This window comes from Hordeum vulgare, chromosome 1H (assembly GCF_904849725.1).
Source record: "Hordeum vulgare subsp. vulgare chromosome 1H, MorexV3_pseudomolecules_assembly, whole genome shotgun sequence".
NCBI lineage: Eukaryota > Viridiplantae > Streptophyta > Magnoliopsida > Poales > Poaceae > Hordeum > Hordeum vulgare.
The window spans coordinates 334,391,961-334,406,680 of record NC_058518.1 but is presented as its reverse complement, the minus strand read 5'-3'; positions in this window follow the sequence as shown (position 1 = coordinate 334,406,680).

Genomic DNA, 14,720 nt, shown 5'->3' with positions numbered 1-14,720 from the left:
GTTGATTACATCTTGTAGTTGATGCTTTATGGTTTATTTGAATGAATATCATATGTTCAGATCCAATATGATATTTAATATCTCTCTGCTCATGAACATGTTTATCACTTGTCAGTATTTACTTTTGTTCTTGAGGCCACACGAGAAGTCATGTTGAAAGTAGTCATGTGAAGTTGATATTCGTTTGATATTTTGATGATATGAATGTTGTGATCCCCTTAGTGGTGTTATGTGAACATCGACTATATAACAATTCACCATCTTTGGGACTAAGGAAATGCATTTTGGAGTAGTTATTAGATGATGGGTTGCGAGAGTGACAAAAACTTAAACCCTAGCTTATGCGCTATTCCGTAAGGGGCTGATTTGGATCCCTATGTTTAATGCTATGATTAGAATTTATTCTTACTGCTTTTCTCGTAGTTGCGGATGCTTGCGGGAGGATTAATCATAAGTGGGAGGATTTTTCAAGTAAGAAGAGCACCCCAAGCACCGATCCACCCACATATCAAATTATCAAAGTACCGAACGCGAATTAACCCGACATGACGAATGTGACTAGATGAAATTCCCGTGTGCCCTCAAGAACTCTTTGCCTATTACAAGAAACCGTTTCGGATTGTCCTTTGCCACGAAATTATTGGACTACCTTGCTGCACTTATTGTTACTATTTCTACTCGTTACTTGTTACAATTATCTTGCTATCAAACAACTTGTTACCGCTATTTCAGTGCTTGCAGAAATTACCTTGCTGAAAACCGCTTGTCATTCCTTCTGCTCCTCGTTGGGTTCGACACTCTTACTTATCTAAAGGACTACGATTGACCCTCTATACTTGTGGGTTATCAAGACTCTTTTCTGGCACCGTTGTCGATGAGTGAAGCGCCTTTGGTAAGCGGAATTTGGTAAGTGAAAATTTATATTACATGCTGAAATTTATTTTCACTTGTCACTATGGAAAGTAATACTTTGAGGTTTTTTTGGGGGTATCTTCACCTCAACTAGAAACACATGGAGTTGTCCCTCAACCAACTAAACCTACTGAAAATGTTTATAATGAAATTCCTTCGGGCATGATAGAGAAACTACTAGCTCATCCTTATGCAGGAGATGGAACAAAACATCCTGATATGCACCTAATCTATGTGGATGAAGTTTGTGGATTATTTAAGCTTGCAGGTTTATCCAGAGATGAAGTTAAGAAGAAGTTTTTCCCTTTGTCTTTGGAGGGGGGTCATTTACATGGTATAGGCTATGTTATGATACATGATCTTGGAACTAGAATCGATTGCAATTGGAGTTTCACCAAAAAAAATATCATGCGCATCTTGTTCATCGTGATCGGAATTTTATCTATAATTTTTGGCCTCGTGAAGGAGAAAGTATCACTCTATCTTGGGGGAGGCTTAAGTCAATGTTATATTCATGCCCCAATCATGAGCTCGTGAGAGAAATTTTTATTCATAATTTATATGCTCGGCTTTCTCGTAATGATCAAACCATGCTCGATACTTCTTGTTTTGGTTCTTTTATGAAGAAGACTATTGAATTTAGGTGAGATCTTTTGGAAAGAATTAAATGCAAGTCTAAAGATTGGGAACTCGGTGGAGGTAAGAGTGAGGTATAAAACTTGAGTTTGAATGTGTTAAATCTTTTATGAATACCGATGCTTTCAATGATTTTAGCACTAAAATGGACTGGACTCTGAGATAGTAGCCTCATTTTGTGGAACCTTTGCTACTCATGTTGATCTCCCTAAAGATAAATGGTTTACATATCATGCACTTATTAAATAAAAAGTTGAAGAACCAATTAAATTTGAGAATGAAACTATCATTTACAATGTTGAACCTGTTGTGCCTACTCCTTATATTGAGAAACCACCCTTTCCTTTTAGGATAAAGGAACATGCTAAAGCTTCAACCATGGTTAATAAAAGTTATGTTAGAACGACCAAAACCTTTTAGAAAATCAAGGTAGAACCTAGTATTGCTATGGTTAAAGATCTCTTTGTTGATAATATTGACGGGCATGTTATTTATTTATGTGATGAAGCTGCTAGAATTGCCAAACCTGATACTAAAGATAAAAATAAACCCGTTGTTGGCATGCCTGTCGTCTCAGTCAAAATAGGAGATCATTGTTATCATGGTTTATGTGATATGGGTTCTAGTGTTAGTGCTATTCCTTTTACCTTATATCAAGAAATTATGCATGAGATAGCATCCATTGAAATAGAAGACATAGATGTTACTATTTAACTTGCTAAAAGAGACACCATCACACCACTTGGGATTGTTAGAGATGTTGAAGTCTTGCGTGGAAAAGTAAAATACTCTACCGATTTTCTAGTTGGATCACCACAAGATGATGTTTGTCCCATAATATCTGGTAGACCCTTCTTGAACACCGTCAGTGCTCAAATAGATTGCAAAAAGGAAACTGACAGTGTTAATTTTGGTGGTATGTCTCATGAGTTTCATTTCTCCAAGTTCAGTAAGCAACCCCATGATAAAGAATTAACTAGTAAAGATGAAGTAATTGGTCTTGCTTCTATTGTCATTCCTCCTACTGATCCATTAGAACAATATTTTGTAGACCATGAAAATGATATGCATATGCATGAAAGAAATGAAATAGATAAAATGTTCGTTGAACAACAACCTATCCTTTAGAACAACTTGCTTGTTGAAACTCTAGGAGGTCCTCCTCCACCCAAGGGTGGTCCTGTGTTTGAATTAAAGCAATTACCTGACATTTGAAATATGCTTACCTTGATGAAAAGAAGATATATCCTGTTATTATCAGTGCTAACCTTACAGAACATACATAAGAAAGATTGTTAAAAACTTTAAGGAAGCACCGAGCTGCTATTGGGCATACTCTTGATGATTTTAAGGGCATTAGTCCCACTCTCTATTAGCACAAGTTTAATATGTAACCATATGCTAAACCCGTTGTTGATCAGCAATGAATACTGAATCCCAAAATGAAAGAAGTGGTAAGAAATGAAATATTAAAGCTTCTCGAAGCAGGTATAATTTATCCCATAGTTGATAGTAGATGGGTAAGTCCCGTTCATTCCGTTCCTAAGAAAGGAGGTATTAGTGTTGTTCCCAATGATAAAATTGAAGTCATTCCACAAATAATTGTGACTGGCTATAGAATGGTAATTGATTTTAGAAAATTAAACAAAGCTACTAGAAAAGATAATTATCCTTTACCTTTCATAGACCAAATGCTAGAAAGATTATCGAAGCACACACATTTTTGCTTTATAGATGATTATTTTGGTTTTTCTCAAATACGTGTGTCACAACCTTATCAAGAGAAAACCACCTTTACTTGCCCTTTTGGAACCTATGCTTATAGATGTATGCCTTTTGGATTATGCAATGCACTTGCTACCTTCCAAAGATGTATGAATGCTATATTCTCTAATTTTTTTGAAAAGATTGTTGAGGTTTTCATGGATGATTTTTCCGTTTATGGAACTTCTTTTGATGATTGTTTAAGCAACCTTGATCGAGTTTTGCAGAGATGTGAGCAAACTAACATTGTCTTGAATTGGGAGAAGTGTCGCTTTATAATAAATGAAGGTATCGTCTTGGGTCATAAAATTTCCGAATGAGGTATTGAGGTGGATAAGGATAAAGTTGATGCAATTGAGAAGATGTCATGTCTTAAAGACATTAAATGTATCCGTAGTTTCCTTGGTCATGCTGGTTTCTATAGGAGGTTTATTAAAGACTTCTCTAAAATTTCTAGGCCTCTTACCAATTTATTACAGAAGGATGTTCCTTTCGTTTTTGATGATGATTGTGTAGGAGCCTTTGAAATACTTAAGAAAGCCTTAACTTATGCACCTATTGTTCAACCTCCTGATTGGAAGTTGCCTTTTGAAAGTATGTGTGATGCTAGTGATTATGTTGTTGGTGCTATTCTAGGACAAAGAGTTGATAAGAAATTAAATGTTATCCGTTATGCTAGCAAAACTCTAGACAGTGCCCAGAGAAATTATGCTAACACTAAAAAGGAATTCTTTACAGTTGTATTTGCTTGTGATAAATTTAGATCTTACACTGTTGATTCTAAAGTAATTGTTCACACCGGTCATGCTGCTATTAAATATCTTATGTAAAAGAAGGATACTAAACCTAGACTTATTAGGTTGGTTCTTTTGCTACAAGAATTTGATTTGCATATCATTGATAGGAAAGGAGCTGAGAACCCCGTAGGTGATAACTTGTCTAGGTTAGAAAATATTCTTGATAACCCACTACCTATTGATGATAGCTTCTGTGATGAACAACTAGTTATGGTCGGTGTTTCTCATAACACACTATGGTTTGTTGATTATGCTAATTACATTGTTGCTAAATACATACCACCTAGTTTCACCTATCACAAAATAAAATAAATTCTTCTTTGATTTAAGACATTACTTTTGGGATGACCCACATCTTTATAAAGAGGGAGTAGATGGTATTATTAGACGTTGTATACTTGAGCATGAACATGAACACATCCTTCATAAGTGCCACTGTTGGGGAACGTCGCATGGGAAACAAAAATTTTCCTACGCACACGCAATACCTATCATGGTGATGATCATCTACGAGAGGAGATTTCTGATCTATGTACCCTTGTAGATCGCACAGCTGAAGCGTTAAGAAACGCGGTTGATGTAGTGGAACGTCCTCACGTTCCTTGATCCGCCCCGCGAGCCGTCCCACGAACCGTCCCGCGATCCGTCCCACGAACCGTCCCGCGATCCGTCCCACGAACCGTCTTGCGATCCATCTCACAATCCGTTCCGATCTAGTGCCGAACAGACGACACCTCCGCGTTCAGTACATGTACAGCTCGCGATGATCTCGGCCTTCTTGATCCAGCAAGAGAGACGGAGAGGTAGATGAGTTCTCCAGCAGCGTCACGGTGCTCCGGAGGTTGGTGGTGATCTATCTCAGCAGGGCTTCGCCCGAGCTCCGCAGAAATACGATCTAGAGGAAAAACCGTGGAGGTATGTGGTCGGGCTGCCGTGGCAAAGTTGTGTCTCAAAAACCCCCAATACCTCTAGTATATATAGGACGGACGAAGGGGAGGAGGCAGCCTCAAACCCTCAAGGTTTGGCCGAAATTGGAGGTGGAGGAGTCCTACTCCAATCCTACTTGGAGTAGGATTCCACCTTCCCACTTGAAAACTCTTTCCACCTTGTGTTTTTTCCTTCTCAAACCTTATGGGCCTTAGTGGGAACTTATTCCAGCCCACTAGGGGCTGGTTTATCTCTTCCCATAGCCCATGAGACCCCTTGGGGCGTGACACCCCTCCCGATGGTCCCCCGCACCCCTCCCGGCACTCCCGGTACATTACCGATAAGCCTGAAACTTTTCCGGTGATAAAAACAGGACTTCTTATATATCAATCTTTACCTCCGGACCATTCCGAAGCTCCTCGTGACGTCCTGGATCTCATCTGGGACTCCGAACAACTTTAGGTTACCAACACCTATAACTCAACTATATCGAAAACATCGTCGAACCTTAAGTGTGCAGACCCTGCGGGTTCGAGAACTATGTAGACATGACCCGAGAGACTCCTCGGTCAATATCCAATAGCGGGACCTGGATGCCCATATTGGATCCAAATATTCTCCGAAGATCTTATCGGTTGAACCTCAGTGTCAAGGATTCATATAATCTCGTATGTCATTCCCTTTGTCCTTCGGTATGTTACTTGCCCAAGATTCGATCGTCGGTATCCGCATACCTATTTCAATCTCATTTACCGGCAAGTCTCTTTACTTGTTCCGTAGTACAAGATCCTGTGACTTACACTAAGTCACATTGCTTTCAAGGCTTGTGTGTGATGTTGTATTACCGAGTGGGCCCCGAGATACCTCTCCGTCACATGGAGTGACAAATCCTAGTCTTGATCCATACTAACTCAACGGACACCTTCAAAGATACCTGTAGAGCATATTTATAGGCACCCAGTTACGTTGTGACATTTGATACACACAAGGTATTCCTCCAGTGCCAGTGAGTTATATGATCTCATGGTCATAGGAACAAATACTTGACACGCAGAAAACTAGAGCAATAAAACGACACGATCAATGTGCTACGTTCATAGTTTGGGTCTTGTCCATCACATGATTCTCCTAATGATGTGATCCCGTTATCAAGTAACAACACTTGCCTATGGTCAGGAAACCTTGACCATCTTTGATCAACGAGCTAGTCAACTAGAGGCTTACTAGGGACATTGTTTTGTCTATGTATCCACACAAGTATTGTGTTTCCAATCAATAGAATTATAACATGGATAATAAACAATTATCATGAACAAAGAAATATAATAATAACTAATTTATTATTGCCTCTAGGGCATATTTCCAACACTCTCCCACTTGCACTAGAGTCAATAATCTAGTCCACATCACCATATGATTCTAACGAATCGAACACCCTTACAGTTCTGGGGTTTGATCACGTCTTGCTTGTGAGAGAGGTTTTAGTCGACGGTTCTGAACCCTTTCAAATCCGAGTGAGCTTTACAAATCTTTATGTCATCTTGTAGATGTTGCTACTACGTGCTATTCGGAAATACTCCAAATATCTACTCTACTATACGAATCTGTTTCACTACTCATAGTTATTCGGATTAGTGTCAAAGCTTGCATCGACGTAATCCTTTAGGACGAACTCTTTAACCACCTCCATAATCGAGAAAAATTCCATAGTCCATTTAGTTACTAAGGATAACTTTGACCGCTGATCAGTGATTCAATCCTGGATCACTCTCTGTACCTCTTAACAGAATTGCTGCAAGGCACACATCAGGTGCGGTACTCAGCATGGCATACTTTAGAGTCTACTGCCAAGGCATAGAAGACGACCTTCGTCTATTCTCTTTATCCTGCCGTGGTCGGGTTTTGAGTCTTACTCAAATTCACACCTTACAACACAGTCAAGAACTCCTTCTTTGCTTATCTATTTTGAACTCCTTCAAAAACTTGTCAAGGCATGCATCTTGTTGAAACTTCTATTAAGTGTTTCGATCTATCTCCATAGATCTTGATGCTCAATGTTCAAGTAGCTCAATCCAGGTATTCCTTTGAAAAACTCCTTTCAAACAACCTTTTATGCTTCACAGAAATTCTACATTACTTCTGATCAACAATATGTCAACCACATATACTTATCAGAAATTCTATAGTGCTCCCACTCACTTCTTTGGAAATACAAGTTTCTCATAAACCTTGTACAAACCCAAAATCTTTGATCATCTCATCAAAGTGTATATTCCAACTCCGAGATGCTTGCACCAGTCCATTGAAGGATCGGTGGAGCTTGCGTACTTTTTAGTATCCTTAGGATCGACAAAACATTCGGATTGTATCACATACAATCTTTCCTCAAGGAAACCGTTGAGGAAACAATGTTTTGACTTCCTATGTGCAATATTTCACAAATAATGCAGCAACTACTAACATAATTCCAACAGACTTTTAGCATCGCTACGAGTGAGAAAGTCACATCATAGTCAACTCTTTGATCTTGTCGAAAACATCTTTGCGACAAGTCGAGCTTTTCTTAATAGTGACTTATCACCATCATCGTCTGTCTTCCTTTTAAAGATCCATCTTTACTTAATAGTCTTACTACCATCAAGCAGTTCTTCCAAAGTCTACACTTTGTTTCATACATGGATTCTCTCTCGGATTTCATGGCCTCCAGCCATTTGTCGGAATCCGGGCCCACCATTGCTTCTCCATAACTCGTAGGTTCATTGTTGTTCAACAACATGACCTCCAAGACAGGGTTATCATACCACTCTGTAGTAGTACACAACCTTTGTCGACCTACGAGGTTTGTAGTAACTTGATCTGAAGCTCTAATGATCACCATCATCAGCTTCCACTTCAATTGGTGTAGGCTCCACAGGAACATCTTCCTGCGCCCTGCTACACACTGGTTGAAGTGACGGTTCACTAACCTCATCAAGTTCCACCACCCTCCCACTCAATTCTTTCGAGAGAAACCTTTCCTCGAGAAAGGACCCGTTTCTAGAAACAAACACTTTGCTTCCGGATCTGAGATAGGAGATGTACCCAACTGTTTTGGATATCCTATGAAGATGCATTTATCCGCTTTGGGTTCGAGCTTATCAGACTGAAACCTTTTCACATAAGTGTCGCAGCTCCAAACTTTCAAGAAATGACAGCTTAGATTTCTCTAAACCTAAGTCTATACTGTGTGATCTCAATGGAATTACGCGATGCCCTATTTAAAGTGAATGCGGTTGTCTCTAATGCATAACCCATAAATGATAGTGGTAATTCGATAAGAGACATCATAGTATGCACCATATCAAATAGGGCGTGGCTATGGCGTTCAGACACATCATCACACTATGGTGTTCCAGGTGGCATGAACTTCGAAACAATTTTCACATTGTTTTAACTGTGTACCAAAACTCGCAACTTAGATATTCATCTCTATGATCATATCGAAGACAGTTTATCCTCTTGTCACGATAATCTTCACTCTGAAATTGCTTTGAACTTTTCAATATTTCAGACTTGTGATTCATCAAGTAAATACTCCTGTATCTACTCAAATCGTCAGTGAAGTAAGAACATAATGATATCCACTGCGTGCCTCAGCACCCATTGGACTACATACATCAAAATGTATTACTTCCAACAAGTTACTATCTTGTTTCTGTTGGAAATATGCCCTAGAGGCAATAATAAATTAGTTATTATTATATTTCTTAGTTCATGATAATCGTTTATTATCCATGCTATAATTGTATTGATTGGAAACACAATACTTGTGTGGATACATAGACAAAACACTGTCCCTAGTAAGCCTCTAGTTGACTAGCTCGTTGTTCAAAAGATGGTCAAGGTTTCCTGGCCATAGGCAAGTGTTGTCACTTGATAACGGGATCACATCATTAGGAGAATCATGTGATGGACTAGACCCAAACTAATAGACGTAGCATGTTGATCGTGTCATTTTGTTGCTACTGTTTTCTGCGTGTCAAGTATTTATTCCTATGACCATGAGATCATATAACTCACTGACACCGGAGGAATGCTTTGTGTGTATCAAACGTCGCAACGTAACTGGGTGACTATAAAGATGCTCTACAGGTATCTCCGAAGGTGTTAGTTGAGTTAGTATGGATCAAGACTGGGATTTGTCACTCCGTGTGAACGGAGAGGTATCTCGGGGCCCACTCGGTAATACAACATCACACACAAGCCTTGCAAGCAATGTAACTTAGTGTAAGTTGCGGGATCTTGTATTACGGAACGAGTAAAGAGACTTGCCAGTAAACGAGATTGAAATAGGTATACGGATACTGACGATCGAATCTCGGGCAAGTAACATACCGAAGGACAAAGGGAATGACATACGGGATTATATGAATCCTTGGCACTGAGGTTCAAACGATAAGATCTTCGTAGAATATGTAGGATCCAATATGGGCATCCAGGTCCCGCTATTGGATATTGACCGAGGAGTCTCTCGGGTCATGTCTACATAGTTCTCGAACCCGCAGGGTCTGCACACTTAAGGTTCGACGTTGTTTTATGCGTATTTGAGTTATATGGTTGGTTACCGAATGTTGTTCGGAGTCCTGGATGAGATCACGGACGTCACGAGGGTTTCCGGAATGGTCCGGAAACGAAGATTGATATATAGGATGACCTCATTTGGTTACCGGAAGGTTTTCGTGCATTACCGGAAAAGTTTCGGGCTCATCGGTAGTGTACCGGGAGTGCCGGGAGGGGTGCCGGGGACCATCGGGAGGGGTGTCACGCCCCAAGGGGTCTCATGGGCTATGGGAAGAGATAAACCAGCCCCTAGTGGGCTGGAATAAGTTCCCACTAAGGCCCATAAGGTTTGAGAAGGAAAAAACACAAGGTGGAAAGAGTTTCCAAGTGGGAAGGTGGAATCCTACTCCAAGTAGGATTGGAGTAGGACTCCTCCACCTCCAATTTCGGCCAAACCTTGAGGGTTTGAGGCTGCCTCTTCCCTCCCCCTCCCACCTATATATACGGAGGTTTTAGGGCTGATTTGAGACGACTTTTCTCACGGCTGCCCGACCACATACCTCCATAGTTTTTCCTCTAGATCGCGTTTCTGCGGAGCTCGGGCGGAGCCCTGCTGAGACAAGATCATCACCAACCTCCGGAGCGCCGTCACGCTGCCGGAGAACTCTTCTACCTCTCCGTCTCTCTTGCTGGATCAAGAAGGCCGAGATCATCGTCGAGCTGTACGTGTGCTGAACGCGGAGGTGCCGTCCGTTCGGTACTAGATCGTGGGACTGATCGCGGGATTGTTCGCGGGGCGGATCGAGGGACGTGAGGACGTTCCACTACATCAACCGCGATCTCTAATCGCTTCTGCTGTACGATCTACAAGGGTACGTAGATCACTCATCCCCTCTCGTAGATGGACATCACCATGATAGGTCTTCGTGCGCGTAGGAAATTTTTGTTTCCCTTGCGACGTTCCCCAACAGTGGCATCATGAGCTAGGTTCATGCGTAGATGTCTTCTCGAGTAGAACACAAAAGGTTTTGTGGGCGGTGATGTGCGTTTTGCTGCCCTCCTTAGTCTTTTCTTGATTCCGCGGTATTGTTGGATTGAAGCGGCTTGGACCGACATTACTCGTACGCTTACGAGAGACTGGTTTCATCGTTACGAGTAACCCCCTTTGCTCAAAGATGACTGGCAAGTGACGGTTTCTCCAACTTTAGTTGAATCGGAGTTGACCGAGGAGGTCCTTGGATGAGGTTAAATAGCAACTCATAGATCTCCGTTGTGGTGTTTGCGTAAGTAAGATGCGATCCTACTAGATACCCTTGGTCACCACGTAAAACATGCAACAACAAAATTAGAGGACGTCTAACTTGTTTTTGCAGGGTATGATTGTGATGTGATATGGCCAACGATGTGATGTGACATATTGGATGTATGAGATGATCATGTTGTAATAGAAATATCGACTTGCACGTCGATGGTACGGCAACCGGCAGGAGCCATAGGGTTGTCTTTATACTAACGTTTGTGCTTGCAGATGCGTTTACTATTTTGCTAGGATGTAGCTTTAGTAGTAATAGCATAAGTAGCACGACAACCCCGATGGCAACACGTTGATGGATGATCATGGTGTGGCGCCGGTGACAAGAAGATCGTGCCGGTGCTTTGGTGATGGAGATCAAGAAGCACGTGATGATGGCCATATCATGTCACTTATGAATTGCATGTGATGTTAATCCTTTTATGCACCTTATTTTGCTTAGAACGACGGTAGCATTATGAGGTGATCTCTCACTAAAATTTCAAGACGAAATTGTGTTCTCCCCGACTGTGCACCGTTGCGACAGTTCTTCGTTTCGAGACACCACGTGATGATCGGGTGTGATAGACTCAACGTTCACATACAACGGGTGCAAAACAGTTGCACACGCGGAACACTCGGGTTAAGCTTGACGAGCCTAGCATGTGCAGACATGGCCTCGGAACACATGAGACCGAAAGGTCGAGCATGAATCGTATAGTTGATATGATTAGCATAGGGATGCTTACTACTGAAACTATTCTCGACTCACGTGATGATCGGACTTGAGATAGCGGATTTGGATCATGTACCACTCAGATGACTAGAGAGATGTACTTTTTGAGTGGGAGTTCTTAAGTAATATGATTAATTGAACTAATTGTCATGAACATAGTCTAATGGTCTTTGCGAATTACGATGTAGCTTGCGCTATAGCTCTACTGTTTTTATATGTTCCTAGAGAAAATTTAGTTGAAAATTGATAGTAGCAACCTTTGCAGACTGAGTTTGTAAAACCGAGGATTGTCCTCGTTGCTACGCAGAAGGCTTATGTCCTTAATGCACCACTCGGTGTGCTGCACCTCGAGCGTCGTCTGTGGATGCTATGAACATCCGACATACACGTTACTGATGACTACACGATAGTTCAGTGCAAGATACTTGATGGCTTAGAAGCAAGGCGCCGAAAACGTTGTAAAACGTCACGGAACATAAGTGATGTTCCGAAGAGATGAAATTGTGATTTCATGCTTGTGCCCTTGTTAAGAGGTACGAGACCTCCAAACAAGATTCTTTGTCCACAAAGTAAAGGAGAAAAGCTCAATCGTTGAGCGTGTGCTCAGATTGTCTGAGTACGACAATCGCTTGAATCAAGTGGGAGTTAATCTTCCAGATGAGATAGTGATGGTTCTCCAAAGTCACTGCCACCAAGCTATGAGAGCTTCGTGATGAACTATAACATATCAAGGATAGATACTATGATCTTTTGAGTGATTCGCAATGTTTGACACTGCGAAAGTAGAAATCAAGAAGGAGCATCAATAGTTGATGGTTAGTAAAACCACTAAGTTTCAAGAAAGGCAAGGGCTAGAAGGGATACTTCGTGAAACGGCAAAACAGTTGCTGCACTAATGAAGAGACCCAAGATTAAACCCAAACCCGAGACTAAGTGCTTCTGTAATAAGGGGAACAGTCACTGAGGCGGAGCAACTCTAGATACTTGGTGGATAAGAAGGCTGGCAAAAGTCGAGAGAAGTATATATGTGATATACATAATGTTGATGTGTACTTTACTAGTACTCCTAGTAGCACGAGGGTATTGGATACCGGTTCGGTTGCTAAGTGATTAGTGACGCGAAATGAAAGCTACGGCATAAACGGAGACTAGCTAAAGGCGAGGTGACGATACGTGTTGGAAGTGTTTCCAAGATTGATATGATCAAACGTCGCACGCTCCCTCTACCATCGGGATTGGTGTTAAACCTAAATAATTGTTATTTGGTGCTTGCGTTAAGCATGAACATGATTGGATCGTGTTTATTGCAATACGATTATTCATTTAAGGAGAATAATGGTTACTCTATTTTCTTGAATATTCACCTTCAATGGTTTATTGAATCTCGATCGTAGTGTTACACATGTTCATGATATTGGTGCCAAAAGATACGAGTTAATAATGATAGTACCACTTACTTGTGGCACTTCCGCTTGAGTCATGTTAGTACAAATTGCATGAAGAGGCTCCATGCTGATGGATCTTTGTACTCACCTGATTTCGAATCACTAGTGACATGCAAATCATACCACATGAGCAAGGCCTTGTTTTCATTGAGATGAAATAAGATAGTAACTTGTTGGAAGTGATACATTTTGATGTATGCAGTCCAATGGGTGCTGAGGCACGCAGTGGATATCATTATGTTCTTACTTCACTGACGATTTGAGTAGATACTAGAGTATTTACTTAATGAATCACAAGTCTGAAATATTGAAAAGTTCAATTCTGTTTCAGAGTGAAGTTCGTCGTAACAAGAGGATAAACTGTCTACGATATGATCATAGAAATGAATATCTGAGTTACGAGTTTTGGTACGCAGTTAAGACAATGTGGAAGTTGTTTCGCAGTTCATGCCACCTGGAACATCATAGTGTGATGATGTGTCTGAACATCATAGCCATGCACTATTTGGTATGATGCATACTATGATGTCTCTTATCGAATTACCACTACCGTTTATGGGTTATGCATTAGAGACAACCGCACTCACTTTAAATAGGGCACCGCGTATTTCCGTTGAGATGACACAGTATAGACTGAGGTTTAGAGAAATCTAAACTGTCGTTTCTTGAAAGTTTGGGGTTTCGACACTTATGTGAAAAAGTTTCAGTCTGATAAGCTCGAATCCCAAAGCGGATAAATGCATCTTCATAGGATATCCAAAACAGTTGGGTACATCTCCTATCTCAGATCCGAAAGCAAAGTGTTTGTTTCTAGAAACGGATCCTTTCTCGAGGAAAGGTTTCTCTCGAAAGAATTGAGTGGGAGGGTAGTAGAACTTGATGAGGTTATTGAACCATCACTTCAACCAGTGTGTAGCAGGGCGCGGGAAGTTGTTCATGTGGTGCCTACACCAATTGAAGTGGAAGCTGATGATGATGATCATTGAGCTTCGAATCAAGTTACTACAAACCTCGTAGGTCGACAAGGTCGTGTACTGCTGCAGAGTAGTACGGTAACCCTGTCTTGGAGGTCATGTTGTTGAGCAACAGTGAACCTACGAGTTATGGAGATAGCGATGGTGGGCCCGGATTCCGACAAATGGCTGGAAGCCATGAAATCCGAGAGAGGATCCATGTATGAAAACAAAGTGTAGACTTTGGAAGAACTACTTGATGGTCAGAGGACTATTGAGTAAAGATGGATCTTTAAAGGAAAACAGACGATGATGGTGATAAGTCACTATTAAGAAAAGCTCGACTTGTCGCAAAGATGTTTTCGATAAGATCAAACAGTTGACTATGATGAGACTTTCTCACTCGTAGCGATGCTAAAAGTCTGTTAGAATTATGTTAGTTGTTGATGCATTATTTATGAAATATTGCACGTAGGATGTCAAAACATTGTTTTCTCGACGGTTTCCTTGAGCAAACATTGTATGTGATACAACCAGAAGGTTTTGTCGATCCTAAAGATACTAGCAAGTATGCAAGCTCCAGTGATCCTTCAATGGACTGGTGCAAGCATCTCGAAGTTGGAATATACACTTTGATGAGATGATCAAAGATTTTGGGTTTGTACAAGGTTTATGAGAAACTTGTATTTCCAAAGAAGTGAGTGGGAGCACTATAGAATT